Genomic DNA, 26,026 nt, shown 5'->3' with positions numbered 1-26,026 from the left:
TAAGGGAGATTGGAGCCAAGTTACCAGCGAGAAACGAGTTGGAAAATGCCTACAAAAGAGTTTTCATGTCGAGGGAGATGACTAGAGTATAAAGGCATTATAAACAGAAGCAGAAAGAAGCTCTTCCCACTGCCGTGTACCGGCGTTCAGACTGTTCCACACATAGGGCAGTTGCGAGCAGTTGAGCACCTGAGAAGGCTTAGGAAGTTCAGCATGTACCCAACAAATCTCACCAACTTCTGTAGATGTGCCGTGGAAAGCATTTTGTCGAGATGCTTCACAGCATGGTTTTGGAACAGCTCCGTCTACGGCCGCAAGAAATCGCAGAGAATTGTGAACGCTGCCCAGACCATTATGCAAACCTACCTCCCTTCCATTGACGGTACACAAAAAAACTGGAGAAACTCAGCGGGTGCAGCAGCATCTATGGAGCTCCATAGATGCTGCTGCACATGCTGAGTTTCTCCAGCTTTTTTGTGTACCTTCGATTTTCCAGCATCTGCAGTTCCTTGTTAATTCCTTCCATTGACTATGTCTACACTTCACGCTGACTCGGCAAGGCCACCAGCATAATCAAGGACCAGTCACACCCCGGTCACTCCCTCTTCTCCCCTCTCCAATCTGGCAACGGGTACAGAAGTGTGAAAACACATGCCTCCAGATTCAAAGACAGTTTCTTTCCAGCTGTTATCAGGCAACTGAACCATCCTATCATCATCTAGAGAGCGGTCCTAACCTACCATCAACCTCATTGGAGACCCTCGGGCTATCTTTAATTAGACTTTATTGGACTTGCATTTAACATTATTCCCTTTATCCTGTATCTGTACACTGGTGATGTCATGATTGAAATCATGTATAGTCTTTCCACTGACTGTAATCATGTATAGCACTTTCCAGGTCACCAGGTCAACCGGCCTTTACAGGACATGTACATTCTCATTCAAATCATTGATATAGATGACAAACAGTAATGGGCCAAGCACCAAACCCTGAGGCACTCCACTAGTTCCAGGCTTCCAGCCCGAAATACTACCTTCCACCAGCACCCCCTGTTTCCTTCCATGAAGCTAATTTTTTATCTATTCAGCTATCTCTCCTTGGATCCCATGGGATCTAACCATCTTGTGTGTAGACTCAGTGTGGTCTACTGTCTTACACTATTGTACTAAAGGGCCTGTCCCACTTGGGCGACCTAATCCACGAGTTCTGGCGAGTTTGCCCTCAACTCATACTCGCAGCATGGTCAACACGAGGTCTTCGTAACTCTCCTTCATGCTCGAGAGTAGTCTCCACGTACACAAGGCCTCAGCTCGCTCATAGTGTTTTTTTCAATATGTTAAAAAATGCCCGTATGGAAAAAATCTATACTTTTTTTACGCGTAGGTCGTAGTAGGTCGGCATGTTAGTCGTAGGTAATTGTAGTCGAAGGTAGTCATCAATAGTCTTCATCATAGTCGAAGGGAGTTTGGAGGTCGAAGGAGATCGAAGGAAGTCGTCTTCATTCTCCACTATTCGGTGTCCAATTTTCCTGAAGATAGTCATAGCTCAGATCGTAGCTAGTAGCTAATAACTAGTCGAAGCCGGTCTTCAACATAGTCGAAGGAGGTCTTCAACATGTCATTTTTTCAAACTCTTCTAAACTCGCCAATTTGGTTGCCCAAGTGGGACAGCCCCTTAAGTATGATTGTAATGTATGGTAGGATAGTCACTGAACTGTATGCAAAAAACTGTCATTGTACTTAGGTAGCCGTGACAATAAAGTACCATAGGTCCACTTCTTACAATGTGGTGTCTGGAACTGTACACAGTCCTCAATCTGTTACCTGACTTACATTGCATGCAGTCCGAACATACAATTCCCCATTCTTTGAGATAATTAACCCCCCCACCTCCCCCAACCTCAAATAGTAAGGAGTTCGACAAAAATGCTGGAGAAACTCAGCGGGTGAGGCAGCATCTATGGAGCAAATGAAATAGACAACGTTTCAGGCCGAAACCCTTCTTCAGAGCTTAAGGTGTTCTCCTTGTCTCAGATTCCCCATACCAAGCAAAATGGATTCTCTCCACCAACCTTATCAAATCTTTTAATCATCTTCAACACATCATTCAGATCATTCAGTAATCTTTCACACTGCATGGAACATACTCTGAATCTGTGCAACTTGTCCTTATAATTTAACCCTTTTACACCTGTTTTTCATTCTGCTGTGGCATCTTTATCATTTAAAAATTAAACTTCATTCATAATAAAAAATATATACAAAACAAAAATCCATGCAAAATCTCTTAATGCGTTTTTAGCGTCTATACATTATAAACAGAAAGTGCCAAAGTAACTCATCGGACCAAGCAGCATGTCTGGAGAACATGGATAGGTGACATTTTGGATTGGGACCCTTCTTCAGACTGACCCAAAGCATCACCTATTTGTGTACTCCTCCCTACTCCATCAGTATGAAGAAGAGTTCCAACTCAAAACGTTGTGCATATATTTCCCTTCTCAGATGTTGCCTGACCCGCTGAGTTCTTCTAGCACTGTGTTTTAGTCAATAGTCAATTTAATTGACATTTGGACCCCTGGAGGTCCAAACGAAATGCCGTTTCTACAGCCATACATTACACACAAATAGACCCCAGACACAACATAATTTACATTTTACATAAACATCCATCACATAGCTGTGATGGAAGGCCAAAAAAACTTATCTCTCCACTGCACTCTCCCCCCCCCCTCCCCCGATATCAGAGTCAAAGTCAAAGCCCCCGGCTGGCGATGGCGATTGTCCCGCGGCCATTAAAGCCACGCCGGGTGGTGCGAGGTCGCACACCGGGTCTTGGTGTTAGAGACCCCGGTGTGCGCTCGCAGTGTCCCGCGGCCATTCCAAGCCGCGCGGGGCAGTGATGTAGGCCCCGCTCCAGGAGCTCTTCAACCCCGCAACTCGGGCGGGAGAAGTCGCCGTTGCGAGAGCCCTGAAAAGCGGTCTCCCTCCAGGGACCCGCGGGCTCCCGGTGCCGCCGTCCGCAGACCCCCGCAACCCCTCCAGCCATCAGCAACGGCAGCAGCAGCAGCGGCAGCAGCAGCAGCAGCGCTCCACCACCGCTCCACCCGCTCCGGTCTCGGCCAGCTCCGCTACGTTGAGGTGAGTCGGCACCAGAGTCCCCGGCTTCTTCTGTCGGAGGCCGCTCCTCGTTGCAGCCCCAACGACAACTGAGTCCCGACAAGAAAAGGTCGGGTCTCCAGTGCAGGGAGAGATTTAAAAGTTTCCCCCCTCCCTCCCACCCCACCCCCACCCCCCCACACACACACACACCAACAAAACATAACAAAAACTACATATAAACATAGACAAAAAATAATAAAAACGCGGACGAGCTGCAGAGGCCGCTGCTGACCAAAGTCGCGCCGCCTACCGGATTACTGGAGATTCTATCCAGCATCTGCAGTTCCTTGTGTCCTCATCTATATATTCCATATAACTTAGGTCATAGTAGTGTTAGTTCTTGTTTTTTCACAAAACACCCTTGCCACTCACGTGGCCCCATATGGAGATATCCCTTCAACCCAACAGTATGAACATTGAGGTTTGCAGTCACCTTGTATTCCGCTTGGGCAACTTACAACCCAATGGTATGAACATTGAGAGAACATGAAATTGGGGAAACAGCATCTCATATTTCGCTTGTGCAGCTTACAACCCAGTGGGTTGACTCTTGATTTCTCTAACTTCAAGTAACCCTTGCATTCCCTCTCCATCCCTCCCCCAACCAAGTCGTGCCAGCTTCAAAGTCGTCTTGTTGAGTCTCATTGTGTACTCGTTCTCACCTAGGCCACAGCCAACAATGGCCTGTTTCTTTTATCATCTCTCATTTCCCTTTCCCATTACTCTCAGTCTGAAGAAGGGTCTTGACCTGAAATGTCACCTATTCCTTTTCTCCAGAGATGTTGGCTGACCCGCTGAGTTACTCCTGCATTTTGTGCCTATCTTCCATATGAACATTGAGTTCTCCAAATCCCTTTGTGATATCCCTCTTTTGTTTGAGGGGTGGACTCTGCCCCTCAATGTCCAGCAGAGGGAGGTCCGTAGACTGTGGTCCTCCCCCTACAGAGCCTTGACGTTGCTGCACCGAGCTTCAGTACATCCCTCAGCACGTACACCTGCAATCTGGAGCGGGCCAGTCGGCAACATTCCCTGATGGACATCTCGCTTTGCTGGGAAACCAACAAGTTTCGGGAAGACTGTCATGGTATCTGTATCACTTACCAGTGGAGTTGGGCTAATCACAGCTCCAGCCGAGGAACAGGTTTACTTATTATTCATCTTTACCTCATTACCGTTGTCATGACAGTCAGACTTGGTCGTGTGTAACGATGCATTCTCATCACCAGCCTGACTTTTCCTGTGTCGTTTTTGATTGAAATTCCAAAGGCTTTGTCAGGAGAGTAGGCACCCTTGACAAAAACCGTTCACACACAAGGAGACAGCAGATGCATGACGCTCTCTCTGCTTCCCAGCAAAAGCAAGTAAAGATAGATTGTAAATCCCTTTACAAAACGGTGGTTCGACCACACTGGTCACATTGTGGGCAGTTCTGGCCGCCGTACTATAAGTGGAGAGAGTGCGGAGGAGATTCACTAGCATGTTACCTGGATTGGAGGAGTTTAGTTATGGGGAGAGATTGGTTAGGCTGGGCTTGTTTTCCTTGAACTGAAGGAGACTGAGGGGGTATCCTGGTCGACAAGAGACAAGAGTGTTTCATTTTCTTTTGTGTGGACAACGGAACAATGAACTTCTGATTTACAGCAGCATAACAGGACTGTAAACAGGAAAGGTTTAGAGAGTGTAGATTTGAAATAGAGAACCAGAGACATGGGTTTACGGTGATGAGGGAAAGATTTAATAGGAACCCGAGGGGTAACTTTTTTACACAAAGAGTTGTGGGTATATTGAACTATTACAACGTTTAAGAAACATTTAGACAGGTACATGGATAAGATAGGTTTAGAGGGATATGGGCCAAATGCAGGCAGGTCGGACTAGTGTAGAGGGGCATGTTGGTCAGTGTGGGCAAGGTGGGCTGAAGGGCTGTTCCTGTGCTCCATGACTTTAGGACTATGAGGGATTGATACCAAATGCTGGAGTAACTCAGCAGGTCAAGGAGAATCTCTGGAGAAAATAAATAGGTGACATCACAGGTCATGAGCCTTCTCAGACCCAACATGAAATGTTGCCTATTCATTTTCTCTTGAGATGCCGTCTGACCTACTTAGTTACTCCAGCATTTTGTGACTATCTTTGGTATAAACCAGCATCTGCCATTCATATTTATTAGATTAAGGTTTAGAGGGATATGGGCAAAACACGGGCAGATGGGGCGGGCATGGTGAAATTGGGTTGAAGGCACTGTTTCTGTGCCGTATGAATATGAATATGAATAAGGAACAAAAATTCAGAAATTAATAACTCCAATATTAGGGCAAAATAAAACTCCAAATCTTCAGTGTAACAAAAGCACTCAATAGGAGTCCATAGTTACTGAGGTTAGTGTTGTGTAGTGATCAAGAGCCTGATGATTGTTGGGAAGAAGCTATTTTTGAACCTAGTGCTCATGGTTTTTAGATACCTGTACCTGATGGAAGTCTATAAGATTGTGAGAGGTTTAGATATAGTAAAAAATCGGATTATTTTTCCCATGGTAGGGGTTTCAAAAGCATGAAAGCATATGTTTAAGATAAAAAGAAGGAATTTTAAAGCGGTTCGAAGGGGATATTCCTTTACACAGATAGTGGGTGAAATCGAGGACTCGCTGCCTGAGGACATTTGGTTGTTTGAAAGATACAGCATAGCTACAGGCCCTTCGGCCCACTGAATCCATGCTGACCATCGATCACCCGTTCACACTAATTCTATGTTATCCCACTTTCTCATCCACTCCCTACACACTAGGGACAATTTATAGAGGGTCGATTAACTGACAAGCCTGCATGGCTTTGGGATGTGGGATGAAACTGGAGCACCCTGAGGAGATCCCATGTGGTCACAGGGAGAACTGAAAGCTTTACACAGATAGCACCCGAGGTCAGGATTGAACCAGGGTCTCTGGCACTGTAAGGCAGCGGCTCTACCAGCTACACCACTGTCCCACCCAGGAGGTGGCGGAATAAGACTCTAAGTTTAAGAAACATTTAGGCGGACGCTCAAGTAAGCAAAACATAGAAAGATAGGGACTTAACATAAGCAAATGGGATTAGTATAGATGGCAAATGGGTCAGCATAGACGCAGTGGACCGAAGGGCCTGTATCTGTGCTGCACAGGTCCATGGCATAGATTTTCAATGCAAGTACCAGGTCTCTCTTGATTTGTGTAATAATTGCAATTGAATTGCAAGTGGAAGAGAGAAGGATAGGTTTATAATTATCATTAAAAATCCTTTATCCTATTCAGCTTCCAGTAAATATATAGACAGCAGAGCAGATCGTAAAAAATGTTTATAATTCAGCTGCAGCATATGGTGGCAAATCTAACCATTTATTAATCCTCTCGCTCCAAGTGATTACACAGTGTGAAATCCCCAGCTCCCCAAATATTCGAGGTGTTCTATTTAATTACCCACATCACTGAATATGAGATGGAAATGTAGGGTCGGTGTCTCAGATTAGTCGTAGAACAGGCCTCAGCGCAGATGCAGTGTTCAAATTGATTTTTAATTGCGTAAAACATTAGAGGCAGCTTAAAGCCTGACTGTGGACACGGAGGGGGTGGTGAGCAAAAACCTGCTTTCGCCTCCTTCTCTCCTGCTACCATATTCTGCAACTACATTGCAGGCAGCCAAAATTCATGTTCATAAGCCATGGGAGCAGAATTAGGCCATTCGGCCCATCGTGTCTACTCCACCCATTCAATCATGGCTGATCTATTTTTCCCTATTAATCCTATTCTCCTGCCTTCTCCCCATAACTTTAGAATGGGAGAAGGGGGAAATTATTGGTTTCGGTATTGGTATTAGCAGTGATATTAGTATTGGTATTGGCATTGATATTGGTTTCACTGTTGCTATAGGTATTGATTTATTATTGTGACATGCACCGAGATACAGAAAACAAAATTGATTACGTGCTAAGTAGCCATATCATGCTATTCATGAGTGCGATCAAGTCATACACAAATACAATAAATAGACCAAAGAGGGACATACAGATATAATGTTACAGTGTTATGGAGTTACAAATACAGAGAAAAGGTGCAAGGGTCACAATGAAGTAGGTTGGAAGATCAGGACTACACCCTAGCTTATATGGGGACCAGTAAAACTGATAACAGTGGGAAAGAAGCTGTTCCTAAATCTGGTGTATGTGCTTTCAAGCTTTTATACATTCTGCCTGATGGGTGTAGTAGAAGAAGGAATAACCTGGGTGGGATTGATCTTTGATTAAGTTGGCTGATTTCCCGAGGTAGTGTGAAGTTTCGATGGGGAGTCAATGGTGAGAAGTCTGGTCTGTGTGATGGACTGGGCTACATCTAGAAATCTTTGCAATTTCTTGTGGTCTTGGGCAGAACTGTTCCCAAACCAAACTGTGGTGCAACCCTATCATAAGGTTTCTGCGGATCAGCCAACTCTGTGCGGGGCTCAAAGCATATGGAAACCAGGTGTGGAAGAACAGAGGTCGGGATTGTTTTCTGGAGAGAGAGAGGGAGAGGGCCGGCTATCGAGGGACACAACGAGAGAACACGTGAGTGTCATCAGTCCTGGGGCTGGAATGCCTCTGGGTGGTCCTCGAATCCCTCTCTCCCCCAGACCATCCAGCTGTATGCACACCAGCACAGAGCCACGCAGGTCAGTGCAACATCTGTCAGCACAACAGCCAGCCCAGTCTAGGCCCACTGCAGCTCACTGTCAACCTCCTGCGCTGTTGGAGGCGCCAGGGTTTTGTAAGCCCTTCAGCTCCTGTTAAAGGGCGGCACACTGGTGGGTAAAGCCGTTGCCTGATAACACAAGCGGCCTCTGGTGCTGTCTGTGTAGAATTTGCACGATCTCCCTGTGACCACGTGGAATTTCCTCCGGGTGCTCCGGTTTCTTCCCACACTCCAAAGACGTGAGGGTGTGTAGGTTAATTGGCCCTCTGTAAATGTCCCTTTGCACCGCTCCTCCCGTGGTGTGGCGCTCGTTCAGTACCGCCCCTCCCACAGTGCAGTGCTCCCTCAGTATCTTTGCTCAGTACTAACCCCTCCCTCAGTATTGCCCCTCCCACTCCTCAGATGGGTTCAACATTCTACATTGAGTTTACCTGTGGACCTGTGTTTGATTCAAGATGGTCTGCAAACCTTTCACCTTCACGGCGAGTCCCACCTGGTTCCACCCTTGCTCTGTGCTGCACTGGGGTTGTTCAATTACCAGAACCCTTGTCTCAGTAATAGTTCTAATCATCAATAGAGTAGAGCAAACATGGCTTGGGGCTTTCTATAATCTCATATTCCTACAGGATCCTGGCCTTTACGAGAGAGTCAGCAGGTGATTCTCAATCTATTTCATGGCTTTTGAAATCTCATTGCTTCATATATTTTGCAAGAACAGGTCCCCCGCTGAGCTGAACACTTCTCTGTCTGTAGACTACGCTGCTCCATTTCCTTCCTCTTTTATCCTTAAGTTTGCCCAGACTACATGTGCACATCCTCTAACCTCATCTACTCGTGACAGTGTTCCCGATGTGGCCTCCTGTACATCCATGAGATAAAGCGTTGTTTTGTCGAACACAGACTGTAGACTTTAGAGATACAGAGCTTAAACAGGCCCTTCGGCCCACCGAGTCCGCGCCGGCCCATGATCACCCCATATACCTATACTGACCCACACACGTTCAAGTTCAAGTTCGTGAGTTTATTGTCTTGTGTCCCTGATAGGACAATGAAATTCTTGCTTTGCTTCAGCACAACAGAACATAGTCAGCATTGACTACAAAACAGATCAGTGTGTCCATATACCATAATATAAATATATACACACATGAATAAATAAACTGATAAAGTGCAAATAACAGATAATGGGTTATTAATAATCAGAGTTTTGTCCGAGCCAGGTTTAATAGCCTGATGGCTGTGGGGATGTAGCTATTCCTGAACCTGGTTGTTGCAGTCTTCAGGCTCCTGTACCTTCTACCTGAAGGTAACAGGGAGATGGGTGTGTGGCCAGGATGGTGTGGGTCTTTGATGATACTGCCAGCCTTTTTGAGGCAGCGACTGCGATAATTCCCCTCGATGGAAGGAAGGTCAGAGCCGATGATGGACTGGGCAACTGGAGACAATTTACAGTTTCTACCAAAACCAATTAACCTACAAACCTGCACGTCTTTGGAGTGTGGGAGGAAACTGGAGCACATGGAGAAAATCCTGGCGGTTGCAGGAAGAATATGTATACTCTGTACATACATCACTCGGTCAGGATCGAACCTGGATCTCTGGTGCTGTAAGGCAGCAACTCTACCGCTGCCTCCATAGAATCATAGAGTCAAATAGGATGGAAACTGGCCCCAGGACACAACTTGCCCATGCTGACCAAGTTGCCCGTCTACACTAGACCCACCTCTTCTGTCAACTCGGCTGTACACAAAAATGCTGGAGAAACTCAGCGGGTGCAGCAGCATCTATGGAGCGAAGGAAATAGGTAACGTTTCGGGCCAAAACCCTTCTTCAGACCCTTCTGCAGCTCGTTCCATTGACCCATAGGTGAAAATGTTGCCCCTCAGGTTCCTATTAAATTTTTCCCTTATCACCTTAGTTCTTTCCCCTCTCACTTGCGCTCGGTCCACCAAGGCCTTCTGGATCACCTGTTAGCTAACCATTTTAACTCCCCCTCCCACTCCCACACTGACCTTGCTGTCCTGGGCCTCCTCTATTGCCAGAGTGAGGCCACACACAGACTGGAGGAACAGCACCTCATATTCCGCTTGGGCAGCTTACAGCCTAATGGTATGAAGGGTGAATTCCACCCCCCTCCCCCCCACCCCCCACCACCCTCACCCGATAAACACCTGTGTGGAAAATCTGCCCCACAGTTAACTATTAAATCATTCCCTTCTCACCTTAAACCAATGCTCCCTGCTTCGTGATTCCCCTACCCTGAATAAAAGGCATCCAGTCTCAGAATTTCTGTCTTTGGGCCAGAGAATCTTTTGATTCCATTTATCTGTGTGACAAAGTGTCAACAGTAGCAGGAGTCAAAGTGATATGTTGGTAGAAAGATGCTCCAATATTTATTAGCATTCCTCTGAGCTCCCTCTTTATCCTTCCCCTCTCGGAGACTTCAATTAAGCAGGTCTGAGATGGCTTCTGATAGATCAAGCATTCTGTCCATCATTCAAGGGATTATCGTCGAACTCTCATGAAGCAATCAGGCACGAAGATGGGTTCCCAGCAAAGCTTCTATTTGAATTGAGCTCAGGGCGATAAAAGTCCACGATAATCACACACATCAGTCCAGGGTAATCACTTTTCCACGCAGTGTTACAGAGAAATGTGGGAAGGTTATGTGTAGAGCATAGAGTGCACTGCTCTTGAAGATTCCCCAGGTAATTCCCTGTTCTAAATCTGAAGAAGGTGAAGAACTAGCTTAGTTTAGCTTACGGTCACGTGCACCGAGGTACAGTGAAAAGCTCGTGTATCGTGCTAACCAGTCAGGGGATAGGCTATACATGATTACAATTGAGCCGTCCACAGTGTAGAGATACATGATGAAGGGAATAACGTTTAGGGCCAGCTAAAGTCGAATTAAAGATAGTTCAAGGGTCTCCAAAGAGGTAGATGGTAGGTCAGGACTACTCTCTAGTTGGTGATAGGATGTCACATGATAACAGCTGGGAAGAAACTGTCCGTGAATCTGGAGGTGTGCCTTTCCACACTTCTGTACCTCTTGCCTGATGGGAGAGGGGAGAAGAGGGCATGACCGGGATGAGATTCATATTTGATTATAGTGTAGATTAAGGCAACATGATACCTTCATGATGATTGTATCTACTGGGAGGTCATTCAATAGGCCCTTCAGCCCAACACATCTGTCCTAACCCTTTTGCTAACCCTTTTGCCCATTTATACTAATTCTATTTGCCTGCTTTACAGATCAGTTTAGAATGGAGAAGCAAAGAACTGCAGATGCTGGTTTGCACAACTGGACAGAAATTGCTGGAGTAACTCAGCAGGTCAGGCAGCATCTTTGGAGAACATGGCTGGGTGGTGTTTTGGGTCGAGACTTCTTCAAACCGATTGTGGGGAGAGGAGGAAGAAAGCTGGGGAAAGGAAGAGGCAGGGCTAAACATTGTCATGTACACTAGGGTGCAATGAATTCCTAGTTCACAAGGAGCTCACGGAGTAAACACTGTACATGACCATAAACTAAACTCAGCTCAATACTAATGTATGGCTTGATTTGTACCTATGTACAGTATGATTTGACTGGATAGCACACAAGCAAAGCTTCACTATACCTCGGTACATGTGACAATAATAAACAAATACTAATATCAATATTATCTCTGAGTTGGTTAATACAAAGAAAAATTTATCCAACAACAGAATAAACACTTCCACCATAGTTCTCGTAATGGAAAAGCAACTCCTATTGATTCCAGAGTCTATCACTGCTATTAGAGTGTGAATGGCAAATGGTGGTCCTGAATGGGCAATTAAACTGCATTGATTTTAAGAGAATATTGGAAAAACTGTTAGACCACTGAGGTTTATTTTCGTGCCAGGAAATTCAAATGTTTACATAAAGGTCACAGTGGAGAGGTGGTAATTTTTAACTATTGAGTCTATTTTCATTTAACAAATGGAGTCAAGTCCGTTAAAAGTGATTTTGTCACTTCAGCTAGGAAATTCAGAACCTCAGTTTCATATCTATGTAAAAACAAGAAAATGCAGATGCTGCTTTACAAAGAAGGGCACAAAATGCTGGGGTAACTCAGCAAGTCAGGCTGCTTCTCTGGGAATTGGATAGATGACGTTTCGGGTCTTCATTTTTGATTGATTGGTTGATTGGTACACATCTCGGAGGATCTGTCCTGGTCCCTCAATACCTCCAAGCTGATCAAAAAGGCGCAGCAGCGCCTTTACTTCCTGAGGAGGCTCAAGAAAGCTCACCTGTCCCCCCAGATCCTGACCAACTTTTACCATTGTACCATCGGAAGCATCCTGACCACCTGCTTCACGGTATGGTACAACAGTTGCACTGTAGCGGACAGGAAGGCACTACAAGGGGTGGTGAAAACCGCGCAGTACATCATCGGTGCCCCGCTCCCTGCCATGGATGCCCTCCACCGAAAACGGTGTCTGAGACGGGCAGGGAAGATCATTAAAGACCCCTCCCACCCCAACCATGGACTGTTTGCCCTCCTCCCATCAGGGAGACGGTACAGGAGCCTCAGGTCTCGTACTAGTAGGATGAGGAACAGCTTCTACAATAATACCATCACATTGCTGAACTCGGAGTCCCGCCGATAGATTTCTCCAGTCCCTCAGTCCACATTGTTTGATTATTCTGCATTTTTATTTCTATATTGCACTACTACTACGGACTGACGCTAAACTGCATTTTGTTGTACCCATACTTGTATTTGTGCAATGGCATTAAAGTTCAATTGAATTGCATTGATACATGTGGCACGTCACAGTGAAATTCCTTGTTTTGCATACCATACGCAAAGTGTGCAAAAGTGTATGGCATCGACAAAGTTGCAAAAGTATTCAATACAGTCCCCAATGTTCCCTCTTTGTTCTTGGAGTCCCTCCTTTCTCTTGGCAGAACCCCCACACGGGTCCCTCTTCATTCTCAGTAACTCGTCCGACCTCCGGCACCCACCATGGGCCCGTCCTCTGCTGCACACTGCCGGGTCCTCTCTTGGATGGTCCTGCGGTGCTCAGCAGGAGTTTCTGATGGCCCTCCTCACTCCTCAACAGCCCATCTCAATAATCCTCCTCACTCTCAGCGGTTGCTCGCGGGTCCCTCATCATTCTCATGACGTGGGTCTCATCGACGTCCGTGGCGAGCGAGCTGCGCCTACTGGCGAGGTTGGCCCCGCTCACCGGAAACACTCTGGGAACTATCTTCAGACTGGACATTAATGCAACATTCTTGTGTGGTTGCTCTGTAGTGCATCAGTTGGATTGAGTGAGGCTCCCCTCATCTTAAACCTAATGTCCTCCAGTTCTTGCCTGCGTTTGGCCAATATCCTGCTAACCATTTCCTATCCATGGACCCGTCCTAGTTCTTGTGAATTTTCAAAAGGGAACAGGCCAAATACTTACAAAGAATGCCTACAGTATAGCAGAGTTGTGGGAATGAGCTGAAATGGGTAAGACAGATGGGGCCTCTCTGTCACAGTCCCTGCTCAGGATGGCAGGTGGACAATCTGCCCTCGTGGGATTTCACTGTGCTTGAGTAGAGTGAGTTTGCAACATCATTCACGTTCAGTAACAGACTTCCTGCCGGGCCAGTTGAACAAACAGAACTATGTTTATTTTTCAAGAGTGGCATTAATTAAACCAGATCTCCTTTTTAAATTGAAATGATGTGATTGCGAATCGCAGTAAGTGCCAAGTGATAAATCTGGGAACTTAGTTTAGTTTAGATTAGTTTATTTATTGTCACGTGTACAGAGATACAGTGGAAAGCTTGTTCTGTGTGCAATCCAGTCAAATCACACTATACATGCGTACAATAAATCCTCTTCTGGAACTGCACGTAGAGAATCGCCACGTTCCAGCGCCATCTTGCAATTTCCACGTCTCCGAAAAGTCTGGAGACTAACAGCGGGTCAGGCAGCATCTCTGGAGAAAAAAGATGGATGACATTTCGGGTCTGAACCCGGCTTCAGCCCAATCATGGCCCAAGGAGATTTGTGATATCTTAATTTCTCACGTTAAGGCCCATTGTCCTGGCGGCACTAGATGGATGAAGTAGGAGTCAGCCTGGCCCAGTTTTAGTCAGGAGGAAGAGATTAAACTAGATGCAGCTGAGGTCACATCAGCCAAGGAGTGCCAAGGCAATGCTGCTGCCTCACAGCTCCAGAGACCCAGGTTCAATTACAACCTCGGGTGCTGTCTGTGTGGAGTTTGCACATGATTGTATGGGTTTCCTCTGGGTGCTCTGATTTACTCCCACATCCCAAAGGCATGCGGGTTGATAAGTTAGTTGGCCTCTGTAAATTTCCCCTTGTGTGTAGACGAGTGGTATAATCAGGGGAAGGATGATGAGAACATGGGTAACACAGTAGCGCAGCTGGTAGAGGTGCTGCCTCACGGTGTCAGAGATCCCGATTCGATCCTGACTTTGGGCGCTGCCTGTGTGTGGAGTCTGCCTGTGTGTGGAGTCTGCCTGTGTGTGGAGTGCTCCGGTTTCCTCACACATCCCAAACATGTTCAGGTTTTTGGGATGTGTATTAATGTACTGTTAATTAGCCCTCTGTAAATTGCCCCTAGTGTGTAGGAAGTGGATGAGAAAGTGGGAAAACGTAGAACTAGTGTGAATGGGTGATTGGTATGCGTTTGTATCTTTCAATCAATAAAGTGGTATTAGTGTTAGTGGGTGCTTTATGGTTTCAATGGGCCAACGTTTCTTGGTGTTGTACTGTATGTCTCCACAGGAAGCAAGATTAATATGGTCCCCTACTCTCCCACTTCCAATAATAAGCAAAATTCTCTTCCACTACCACACTCTTCCTCCTCCCCACTCCACACTTAAAGCATTAAGTCACTTGGACAGGTACATGGATCGGAAAGGTTGTTTAGTGGAATATGGGCCAAACGCAGGCAGGTGGAACTAAAGTGTCTGTCCCACTTGGGCGACCTGATCGGCGAGTTAAAAATAGTGTCTTCGACCTTCCAGCTCGAGGGCACTCGCCTGGAAAGCCTCGAGCTGGATCGACCCGTCAGTATTGAAACCGCAAGCTGCATCGACCGACCGACCACACATTGCAATAGCGGGGGCCAGGGAAAGCGTAGGAGTGCTGTCTGTGCGATGAAGATGAAGGTAAAATGGCTGCATAGTAACGGTAAGTCCTTTAGAGAGCGCAGGGGGGTGGGGGAAGGGGAGAGGAGGGGAGAGGAGGGGAGAGGATGGGGAGAGAAGGGGTGGAGACACTTTTAAGAAGTACTAGACTAAGTGGGACCCGTTGGGCTGGTCTCCCAACGCAATATTCCACTTTCACCAATTCCAATATTGGTGGTAAGTGGGGGGGGCTTTCTGGAGCGCTGGTATGGGTGTTGTGGGCTGAAGGGACTGGGCTCCAGAGGGCTAGTATGGACATTGTGGGCCAAATGGATTCTTGGGGTGGCAGCTCAGTCCCTCAAGCCTGGTGTGCTGGCAGCTCACTCACAGCTGGTGGGCTGGAAGTTGAATCACAGGTATTCCTTGAAATTCCATTTCAAGCAGGGTGCAAGGCCACCAAATTCAATACCATTTTCCTACCATTTCAAGTAGGTTGCAAGGCCATCAAATTCAAGTGCAGTTTCATACCATTTCATGCAGGGTGCATGGCCACCTGATTCAAATGCAGTTTCATACCATTTCATGCAGGATGCATGGCCACCTGATTCAAATGCAGTTTCATACCATTTCAAGCAGGGTGAATCCACCATAAAACCACACAAAACACCACACTCGCAGTTCTGTAGACATTCAGTGTGTTCAGTTGATTCACAGCTCAGACAGAGTCGTGACCTCTCCCTCTCCCATCATGCAGAGACTGAGCCACACCCACACTTCCGAGTTTTATAATCCCTCCCCCTCCCACCGGAAAAGGTGTGGCCTTCATGGAGAGAGATTCTCAACATTTTTTAAACACTAATAACACTTTTATTTTTCATTGATGGGTGGAATCCTCTGCACCTGGTGAGCGGAAGGGGACTGAGTAAGATGACCAAAAATCACAGCAGTAAGTGGTAACGTTTTATCAAAAATCAATATACAGTGCAAACAGGGTCAAGTTTAGACAACCAACCATTTGCAGTGCTTTTACTTCAACCCAAAACCCCAACCAACCATTTGCAGTGCTTTTAGTTTAACCCAATACCCCAAACAACCATTTGCAGTGCTTTTACTTCAACCCAAACCCTCACCAACCATTTGCAGTGCTTTTACTTCAAACCAACCACATTTTCATTTTCAAACCACATTAAGCGCACTCAAGGTCAGTAAAACCACACTCACAGTTTAGTAGACATGTGTTCAGTGTTAGTCACAGCTCAGACTTTGAGACGTGACCCTCTCACTTCCCCCATCTTGCAGGGACTGACTGAGGCACGACACTTCCGGGTTTTATACTCACTCCTCCCACCCACCAACAGGTGCAGCAGAGAGAATGTCAAAATATTTTAAACATTAATAACTCTTTTATGTTTCATCGATGGGAAAAATCCTCTTGTCCTGCGCAGAGGAGGGGGACTGAGCAAGCTGGCCAAAAATCACTGCCGTAAGTGGCAGCGTTTTTTCTAAAATCATGAAACAGAAAAACAGGAAGTGGTCAAGATCTTACTTTTAGTAATATAGATAATAAAGTTTAGCGGGCATTTTACCTACCGGTAGGTTTTCCTTCGTCCTGAAACTCCAATGATCCAATCAAAATGCCCGGTCAGCGAAGGAGATTGCCTACGGCTGCCCTCGACTGCCTGTAACTAAATTGCGACCTCACTACACTGCACTAAGAGTTAAAAATAACCATGCCGACCAAATTTTACTCGCGGAAATTTTTTCAATATGTTGAAATATTTTCTGCGACCTAGCTGAGGCCGCAAGTATTTGGGAACTTCCCTCGAGCATGAAGGAGAGTTCCAGCGACCTCATAGGACCTCCTAGGACCTCGTGTCGACTATGCTGTGAGTTTGAGTCGAGGGCAAACTCTTCTCAACTCACAGATTAGGTCGCCCAAGTGGTATAGGGTCTTAAATGTAGAAGGGGCATTTAGACACAAGAAGCTGCAGGTGCTGGTTTACACAAAGAACCCAATGTGCTGGAGTAACTCAGCAGATCAGGCAGCCTCTCTAGATAATATGCACAGGGGGCATTTCAGATTGGGTCTCTTCTTCAGACTGATCATGAGGTCCGCGTGGGCAAGTTGAGCCAAAGGGCCTGTTTCCATTCTGTATGATTCTATGATGTTGTCAAGCTGGAAAGGGTGCAAAGAAGATTTATGAGGACATTGCCTGGACCTGAGGGCCTGAACTATAGGGAGAGGTTGAGCAGGCTAGGAGTTTTTCCTTGGAGCGCAGGAGGATGAAGGGTCTAATTTCATGCATAATCATGAGAGGAATAGATCAGGTAAATGCATAGTCTTTTGCTCAGAGTAGGGGAATCGAGAATCAGAGGACATAGATTTAAGGTAAGTGGGGAATGATTTAATTGGAACCCGAGAGGTAACCTTTTTTTACACAAAGGGTGGTGCGTTTATGGAATGAGCTGCCGGGGGAGGTGTTTGAGGCAGTTACTGTCATATTACTTTACAGAGAGTTGGACAGGTACATGGATAGGATAGGTTTAGGGGTTATGGGCCAAACGTGAATGGGTGGGACGAGTTGTTGTGCATTAGGGTGCTTGGAACTGACATAAAATAACACTCAGATACGGGAGTAAACGAACAAGCTTCTTTATTCCGGGGATGCCACCTTGAGTCTCCCCCAGCGCATGCATTCCCTCGCACAAGACATTAACATATGCATAATTATATCACTGCTCCCCCTTTAAGGCAGGTGACACCATTTATATTATATACACCACACTAGTGGAGATGGGGCATGTTGAGTGGCCGTTAGTGGGTTAGTTGGGCTGAACGACCTGTTTCCACATTGTATGACTTTATGACTATGAATCTATCTATGTCTCTAATATAAAGAATTACCGAGGTTACAGCCGAGATAAAGATAGTTATACCAGCGTTTCTACTCCACATGTGTCTCTCCACATTGGCCTTCATCTCAACCTATTAGCATTTTACCATCTCCCCAGTGTGTTTGTCCAACTTTGCCTGGAATGCATCAATCGCATCCTTATTTTTGTCTTTAACACAGCTTTAAAGGGGCCTGGGAGAAGGGTTATTAAACGTGAGTCTCTCTCTCTCTCTCTCCCTCTCACTCTTTCACACTTTCTCTCTCTCGCTCTTACTGCAAGGTCCCAGGGACCAGGCACCATTTCAGACTCGTTCTTTACTGCTCTTGAGGTTGCATTTCTGCAGAAAGCCATCCCTAGTGTTAATGAGAAACAGAGGGCATGGGGAAGTCTTTCATTTGTAGAATCAATATCTCACAACAATTTGTTAGAATCACAGGTGTTAAAAAAATAATTAAATGGCCCAAAGTAACCCTCTTCACAGACGCACTGTTCCCAACCCTTGTGTGGATAATTGCGATTAAAGGATTTTTCATTTCATGCTCCTCTCCATTGAATCTGCATCGCCAATGGTAAATTTGCATATTGCATAAAGATTTCCCTTGTAATTTTTGGCATAAATTACTGGGTCCCTTCTGCATTTTGAATAACTTAAATCTTGCCAGAATGGGTTTATGGTTTACTGGAAAAGGCCAAGTGCTAATTGGGTTTTTCAGAGGGATTAGATTTGTACCGATCTTCAGATCCCTGCGTTGAATCCAAAACAGCATATGATGAGCGAGTATTCCCAGCAATGTCCATCCCTTTGTGACTTGACTTGAGCTGGCTTTGCTGAAGCATCATCAGTAGATGGCCAAGTCTGACTGCACCTCGCAGTTAACTTTCTCGTGTGTGGGGGAGAACCACAGTCTAGGGTCCTTCCACTGCTGGACATTAGGGGGCAGAGTCCACTGGGGACACCCCTCAAACAAGAGATGGGATGTCACCCCAGGGGGCCACATGAAAGGCATGGGTTAAAAAAAATGCTGCCTGACCCACTGAATTCCTCCAACATGTAATAGAAAAGAACTGTAGATTCTGGTTCATACCAATGATAGACCTTAAAACACTAGAGTAACTCAGCAGGTCAGGCAGCATTCTGGAGAGCAGGGATTGACAATGTTTTGGGCTGGAACCTTTTTTCAGATTGGGGAAAGGTCCCAACCGGAAAGGTCAGCTATCCATGTTCTCCAGGGATGCCTCCTGACATGCTGAATCACTCTAGCCCTGTGTGTCTTCATTTTTGTAAACTACCATCTGAATTTCCTTATTTCTACAGGATGGCAAGAGATTTTATGAATGTAAAAAAACACTGAAAAAGGGTCCCAACCCGAAACATTACCTATGAATGTTCTCCATAGATGCTGCTTGATCTGCCGAGTTACTCCAGCACTTTGTCTTTTTTTGTGTAAAAACTGGTGTGAACACTCCTAGGGTATGGCATTACTTCAGTTTAGAGATACAGCAGGGAAACAGGCCCTTCAACCCATCGAATCCGTACCGACTAGCACTATCCTACACATTAGAGACAATTTGTAATTTTACCGAAGCCAATTAACCTACAAACCTGTATGTCTTTGGAGTGGGGGAGGAAACCGACACACCCAGAGAAAACCCATTTGGTCACAGGGACAACGTACAGACAGCACCCGTAGTCAGAATCATAGTCAGAATCAAACGCAGGTCTCTGTCACTGTGAGGCAACAAATCCACCGCTGCGCCCCTGTGCCATTCAATACATTATTGAATACATTACTGAGAATGTATGAAGAGTTTGTGCCGTTTTTGTTTAGTATATATATTTTATTCTGAATAAAGTTTATTTATAGGGGAGAAAAAAAATTCCACTTTCTGTGTGCAACCCACTGTAAATGGAATTTATTTTCTCTTATCGTCACACAAACACTGATGGGTTGATAGAAGCATATGACCTATTTACATATTAACACTGCATTGTTCCTCTGGGAGGTGTATGTTAGTGTTGCCATCTCACCATGGCTGAGATTTTACTTAGACAAGAGGCACAGATTTTGGGTACTTTTATACTTCTTCCCAAAGTATCCCTGCCTGGTCTGTGAGGATACACAATGCACTGATGCAACATATACTTTCTGTTGGATGCAAGCTAATTGATATAGAGCTTTTATGCACTTCCTATACATGCGGGATTACAAGACATGCGAGGTTGGGCAGGCTAGGACTTTATTCCTTGGAGTGCAGGAGGATGAGGGGTGATCTTTATAGAGTTGTATAAAACCAGAGGACATAGGTTTAAGGTGAGGGGCGAAAGATTTTATTGGAACCTGAGGAGAATTGTTTTTACACAAAGGGTGGTGGGTGTGTGGAAGGAGCTGCCAGAGTTGAGGCAGGTACTATCACAATGATTTGGTCATGTACATGGAAATGATAGGTTTAGGGGGTTATGGGCCAAGCGCAGTAGGTGGGACAAGTGTAGATGAGGCATGTTGGTCAACGTGGGCAAGTTGGTCCGAAGAGTCTGTTTCCGTGCTATATGACTCCATGACTCCATCATATACATTCTGTTGCATGCAAACTTATTGATAGATACTCTTAATGTGCTTCTATTAAATGAAGGATTACAAATCATTGAGATTATTTATTGAGTCACAGCTTTCTGAAGCCCAAGATCCTCTTGTCAGTTGTCTTATTGGACAACACACTAATTATTTTGGCAGTGTAACTAGCTATAATGAGAGGTATTACTACACATTTCAATTGACATTTAAATTATAACCTGCAATGGGACTGTCTACTACATTGCAAATTATAGCTCTGCAGAAGTCAAAGCAGTGATGATATAATCTAACAAGGGTGTCATTAGTTTTACTTGGACTTCAAATACTCGTTCTCCTTGTGCTCTTGGAACAGTATAACCTACGTTAAGCCAGCATTATTTATAGAGCAGGAATTATTTTTTCACACCAGAGCCAATTTTGTACTCATTAACATTTCAGTGCTGGGAGTTTGAAACCTTTTCCAATTTGGCTTTGTCGAGGCCCAAGACATATATCCTCTGTTAGACAATATCAAGATCATGTGAAAATGACTTAACTCCTCATCAACACTGTTCGTAGAGAAAAAAAAAACACAGGCTGTTTGACCCATCCATTCCTTACTGGCTTTAGCCCCCCTTGGCATAAAACACTCAATCATATTTATCCTTTCCCCCATCCCAACTACATTTACTTTAGACTTTAGAGATACAGCATGGAAACAGGCACTTCAGCCCACCGAGCCCCCACCGACCATCGATCACCCATAGACTAAATTAATAAGCCTAATACTAATGCAAAAAAGCCCAACTTAGTTCAATTTAAAGTTACCGCATAGAAACAAACAGCAGAACAAAGAGATTCCTACTTGCTGTAACTTTACAGGTCGCAACAACGCACAGATAAATATATAATAATCAGTAATACAATAAATTAATAATCAGTAATACATAACAGTGTTAAACCGAAGTCCGTAATGCAAGGTAACATCCTTGTGAATCTTTTGTGAACCCTTTCCTGCTTAAAGAGTTGAGTGTTTTATTGTTGTGTGTACCAAAAACAGAAACAATTAAATTCTACTTGCAGCAGAATAACAGCCCTGTAAACACAGTGCACATGGACAACATATAATGAACATCAAAATTAAATTAATAAGGTCTGAAGAAGGGTTTCGACCCGAAACATCACCTATTCTTTCTATCCAGAGATGCTGCCTGTCCAGCTCCAGACTTATTCCAGCATTTTGTGTCTATCTTTGGTTTAAACCAGCATCTGCAATTCCTTCCTACCCCAATAAGCCTGTTGAATGCTGGGTAGAGCCTATGCTTGAACCTGGCATTCACGGTTTTCAGACTCCTACACCTTCTTCCCGATGGTAGGTGTGAAACGAGAGCATGGTCAGAGTGGTGTGGGTCTTTGATGATGCTGGCTGCCTTTCTGAGGCAGCACTTCCTATAGACCCCACAATGGTGAGAAGGTCAGTACCCATGAGGGACTGGGTAGTATTCACCACTTTTTGCATTCTCCTTCATTCCTGAGCATTTGAACTGCCGAACCATGTGCGATGCAACTAGTCAATATGCTCTCTACCATACACCTGTAAAGGTTTAAGCGAGTATTTGTTGACATGCCAAATATCCTCAATCTTCTAAGGAAGTAGAGGTATTGATGGGCTTTCTTTATAATTGATGATGCTGGCTGCCTTTCAAGAGAGAGTTAGATGAAGCAGTGGAGGCCAATTCACTGGATGCTTTCAAGAGAGAGTTAGATAGAGCTCTTAAAGATGGCAGAGTCAAGGGGTATGGGGAGAAGGCAGGAACAGGGTACTGGTTGTGGATGATCAACCATGATCATATTGAATGGCGGTGCTGGCTCGAAGGGCCAAATGGCCTACTCCTTTACCCATTGTCTATTGTCTGTAATTACATCAATGTGCTGGATCCAAGGCAGATCTGCAGCGACGCCTGCCTAAATATTTTAAGTCGTTGACTCTCTCTCTCACATCGAGGTAAACAGGTTCAAAAAGACAGGTTAAAAAAAAAGGGCCACAGCCACAACAGGGGAGATTAGAAAATCAGACGTTCAGCCTAACATATGAGAGGTCCATTCAAAAACCTGAAAATGGCAAGGCATAAGCTGTTCAATCTGGTGGTACAGTTTTTAACCTTTTGCCCAATAGGAGAGGGGAGCAGAGGGAATGGCTGGGGTGTGATTGGGCCTTGATTATGTTATAATTGATAACTAACAAAATTGATTACTTACCCGGGTCCCTGGCATTGGAAGGCAGCACCTCTACCGCTGCTCCACAATGCTGCCTTCTGAAGTAGTAGTGTTGTTGTGTTTTCTTGACCTTAGCATCAACCTGTTTGGACCAGGACAGATTGTTGTTGATATTTACAACCGGAAACTTGAAGTTCTCAATCACATCCACCTCAGCGCCTCTGCCACATTCTGCGGTGTGTACTCAACCCCACTTCCTGAAGTCAATGACGAGCTCCTTCATCTTGTTGGCATTGAGGGAGAGGATGTTGTCTTGACGCCATGTTACCAGGGCTCTCTTTCTCCTTCCTGCACTGTGTCCTGTCATTGTTTGATATCCACAAGGGTACATAAATCATTATATAGTTACAGCTACATAAATCATTTAAAGCAACGACATAGATTAAATAGACTGCAAAGCACTGGAATTTATTTCTCCGGAAATAAAATTGAAAACCAAAGAAGCTGGGCTAAAGTAGCACAGAATTGAATCAGACCGTGTACAAAGACACAAAGCCTTGGAGTAACTCAGCAGGTCGGGCGGCATCTCAGAAGGACATGGATCTGCAATGTTTCAGGTCGAGTCACTTCTTCAGGCTGAAAAAGACTTTGTCAGACAGTCCCAACTCAAAACATCACCAATCCACTTTCTCCAGAAATGTTGCCTGACCCGCTGAGTTAATCTAACACTTTGTTGTTTTTTTGTTCAAGAGCATCTACAGTTCCTCCTGTCTTCTGACCAGACCACATGTGCACTACACAGACACCTTTACTCGTAAGGTCTGTCTTAATTATGTTATTGGATTGTCTTGTGTTGGGGGGGGGGGGGGGGGGGGGGGGGGGGGGGGGGGGCGGGAGTCACTCTCGAACCAATCAACATCTTCTCCCCAGGCTTCCGCTGTCATGTGGAACAAGGTCACCAGAGAATCACAAGAAACTGGCCTGGAAATACAAGGAACTGAAGATGGTAGAACTCACGTGTGTCCTGTCAGATGCTGGAATCTTGGGCAAAACGCCAAGTGCTGGACAAACTCAGCGGGTCAGGCAGCATCTGTGGAGGAAATGAAAAGACAATGTTTCAAGTCAGGACCCTTCTTCAGACTGACTGTAGTGGGGGTGGGGTGGGGTGAGGGGGAGAGAAAGTTGGAAAAGAACAGAGGACGGGACAGAGCCTGGCGAGTGATAGGTGGAAACAGGTGCGGAACGTACATGTACTGAGATACAGTGAAAATCCTTGCAAATCATACCATACAAGAGTAAAATCAAGAAACAGAGACCTGCAGATGTTGGTTAATACACAAAAGACCCAGGTTAGGCAGCATCTCTGGAGAACATGGATAGGTGATGTTACAAGTCAGACTGAAGAAAGATCCGAGCTGAAACATCACTTTGTGCCTGTCTTTGAGTTCCTCCAGCTGTCTCTTTAGCTCAAGATTCCAGCATCTGCAGTTCATTGTGCCTCCACCAAACCAAGGATTGTCTGCCTTGTAGTGGGAGCTGTCTTCCCACACACTCTCAGTGCCTGCTCCATTCGAGAGAGAATGTTTGTGCTCACTTTAACACCCTTAAAGAGGTTGGTTAACACCTCAAGATCACCAACTGTTCCCACGCAACATCCCGTGATCGCTGTTAGCATCAGGGGATAGAAGAAGTACAAAATGCACACAGGGAAAGTAGGGCAGCTACTCTCAGAAGGGATTTCCAGCAAATGGAATGCTTGGTTAAAGGAAATCCAGGAGGATTACGTTCTTCAGGGAACTTGTTTCTCAGGCAGAGAACTAATGAGCCTTGGGACTCAACATGAGCCCAAATACTGCTACCCTCCTGGAGGAATGTGCTCAGGAATAGTACTTACAATTTACTTTAGACTTTAGCGATAGAGCACAGAAACAGGCCCTTCGGCCCATCATGTTTGTGCCGACCAGCGATCAGGCTGTACACTAACACACTAAGGCCCATTACAATGTGCATGAATGTGTGTATATTAGACAGAGCACTGAAATTGTGTGTTTATCGGCAGCTAGGTTGCATTATTTATTTCTGTTACTGCTATCTCAGGCTGGTCACCATCACTCTGGGTTTCCTCATACACTGCGCCTGCTTTAAACTTAAACAACCTTTGATCCTTGACAAAGAATCCAGGCTTATTGGAACCACTTTGACATCTTCCAGGCCAGTCAACCTAACGAAACATCTGCAGTGCAGATGTCTGTTCCACTAGAAATTGTTATTTGTGCATTGGCCTCTGCCCCCTGCCCCAGGTACCTAATAGCCATGAAACCAATGGTCAGGGTCAAGGGGTAGAGGTCAACAGGAAGAGAACACCAGCTATGTGCTCTTGAACCTAATGCTTTCCATAAAACCAGGAATGTTACAATAAGGATTATATTCCCTCCCTGCAATAATTCAGCCTTTGGGTCTTGACAGCTCGAATAAACCCTCTGTGGGTTGTGAAAGGGTTTAGTTTAGCGATACAGCGTGGAAACCGGCCTTTCGGCACATCAAGTCCACGCCGACCAGTAATCCCCGCACATTAACAATATGCTACAACAATAGGGACAATTTCCAATTTTACATAAGCCAATTAACCTACAACCAGTAGGTCTTTGGAGTGGGAGAGGAATCCGGAGCACCCAGAGGAAACTCATGCAGGACACGGGGAAAACGGACAAACTCCATACAGACAGCCCACATAGTCAAGTTTGAACCCAGGTCTCTGGCGCTGTAGGGCAGCAGCTCTAATGCTGTGTCACCGTGCCGCCCTGCAGTTTGATTAGAAACAGGACTGATGTGGGAAACTTGAGAGCAACCTGCAAGTACAAGCCACTGGGTGAAGAAGGGGTGGAGCAGGAGGAATGATGTAAACCGGAACATATAACATGGAACTACTCAGAATAAAAGGTCTTACCTTTGGAAAGGAGATGAGGAGGAATTTATTTAGTCAGAGGATGGTGAATATGTCGAATGAATTGCCACAGACAACTGTGGAAACCAAGTCATTGGGTATTTTTAAACCGAGATTACCAGGTTCTTGATTAGTAAGGGTATCAAAGGTTACGGGGAGAAGGAAGGAGAATAGGGTTGAGAGGGAAAGGTAGATCAGCCATGATTGAATGGAGGAATAGACTGGATGGGTTTATGAACAGTACAGCCAGCAAAAAAATGCCTCCAAGTTCACCCCCAACTCCACATTATCTGCAATTTCCTTCCATAAGATTTGATTAATTGACTGATTGATTGATTGATTGATTGATTGATTGATTGATTGATTGATTGATTGATTGATTGATTGATTGATTGATTGAAATAAAGATACAACATTGTACGGGCCCTTTTGCCCACCGAG

General features: G+C 45.3%; 1 long non-coding RNA gene across 3 annotated transcripts in view; it reads right to left on the bottom strand.

Moving 5' to 3' along the window:
• The window catches only part of LOC129705312 (uncharacterized), a 51,605-nt gene extending 26,757 nt beyond the window's left edge, over positions 1–24,848 (bottom strand). For 2 of the 3 annotated variants that reach the window (XR_008724876.1, XR_008724874.1), the window contains exons 1-3: positions 24,536–24,848; positions 23,659–23,731; positions 22,684–23,001 (exon numbers count right to left, since the gene is read on the bottom strand). This is a non-coding gene — a long non-coding RNA (uncharacterized LOC129705312). The remainder of the gene's footprint in view (positions 1–22,683; positions 23,002–23,658; positions 23,732–24,535) is intronic. The other variant, XR_008724875.1, reaches the window with a different exon arrangement.
• Positions 24,849–26,026: the final 1,178 nt, after the last annotated feature.

This window comes from Leucoraja erinacea, chromosome 17, assembly GCF_028641065.1.
Source record: "Leucoraja erinacea ecotype New England chromosome 17, Leri_hhj_1, whole genome shotgun sequence".
Classification (NCBI taxonomy): domain Eukaryota; kingdom Metazoa; phylum Chordata; class Chondrichthyes; order Rajiformes; family Rajidae; genus Leucoraja; species Leucoraja erinaceus.
The sequence above is the reverse complement of the archived record's forward strand: the minus strand, read 5'-3'. Positions and strand labels throughout refer to the sequence as shown.